The 1,029-nt window shown below is 45.0% G+C and overlaps 1 non-coding gene across 1 annotated transcript; it reads right to left on the bottom strand.

The window, feature by feature from the left end:
- Positions 1–600: 600 nt before the first annotated feature.
- Positions 601–683, bottom strand: TRNAL-CAG. Its single transcript has one exon. It is a non-coding gene; the product is annotated as a tRNA-Leu (tRNA).
- Positions 684–1,029: the final 346 nt, after the last annotated feature.

Genomic DNA, 1,029 nt, shown 5'->3' with positions numbered 1-1,029 from the left:
AACTACCTCCCTGGGCAACCTGTTCCATTTTTCCACTACCTTCGTGGTAAATAATGTTTTCCTATCATCCAATCTAAATCTGCTCTTCTCTAATTTAAACCATTGCACCTCATCCTTACACTACAAGCCCTTGCAAACAAAGTCCCTCTCCAGAATTCCCATAGCCCCCCCCCCTTCAGGTACTGGAAGGTCACTCCCAGGGCTCCCTGGAGCCTTCTTTCTCCAGGCTGAACAATCATATCTCCCTCCTCCTGTCTTCATAGCAGAGGTGTTCCAGCCCCTTGATCATTTTTGTAGTCTTCTTCCTTTTAGTTCATGAATGCAGATGTGCATCTATCATAGCAGTCACTGATGCAAGAGAGACAAAAGTTATCAGGGTTCATATCCATGGCTTTTGGGTTCAAATATCAGCCTTGACGACCACCATACGGTGAAGTTAGCTCCAAATTCAACATTATGATGTAATCTTGAACAGATATCGAACTAGTACTAAGTAGTAATTAATTTATGTAAGGTCCGAAGTCACGTGCCTGGAACCACGATCTCCTGGTTAAACCACTCGGCTGACACTGGTCCTTACAACAAAGAGTTAAATAAAGATGTCAGAAGTGGGATTCGAACCCACGCCTCCAGGGGAGACTGCGACCTGAACGCAGCGCCTTAGACCGCTCGGCCATCCTGACCTCCTTATGGTAAAAGTGACCTCTAGTGGAGAGAATTAACGGAATGGGTTTAACTTCGCCTAGAGCAGGAAAGATTCCTGTTTTCCCTAGAAGATTCCATTCACACACCACAGAAACCTTATCCCATCTATTGTATGTAAAGGTCTGTTTGGGTCTGCTTGAGCAGGCCAAGCCCAATTGGTGGATCCCCTGGTGTTAACTAACCAGGGGAGTTGTCCCAAATGCTTGCCCCAACCTCTAAAGGTTACACCATCTGTTGCTTCCAGGGTAGTTTCTAACTGTACCTTGTATTGTTACAATACATATATATTGATATACATTTGAAATTACGCCCGCTGTCCAACTC

The sequence above is a fragment of the Calypte anna genome, chromosome 1, assembly GCF_003957555.1.
Source record: "Calypte anna isolate BGI_N300 chromosome 1, bCalAnn1_v1.p, whole genome shotgun sequence".
In the NCBI taxonomy this organism is placed as follows: domain Eukaryota; kingdom Metazoa; phylum Chordata; class Aves; order Apodiformes; family Trochilidae; genus Calypte; species Calypte anna.
The sequence above is the reverse complement of the archived record's forward strand: the minus strand, read 5'-3'. Positions and strand labels throughout refer to the sequence as shown.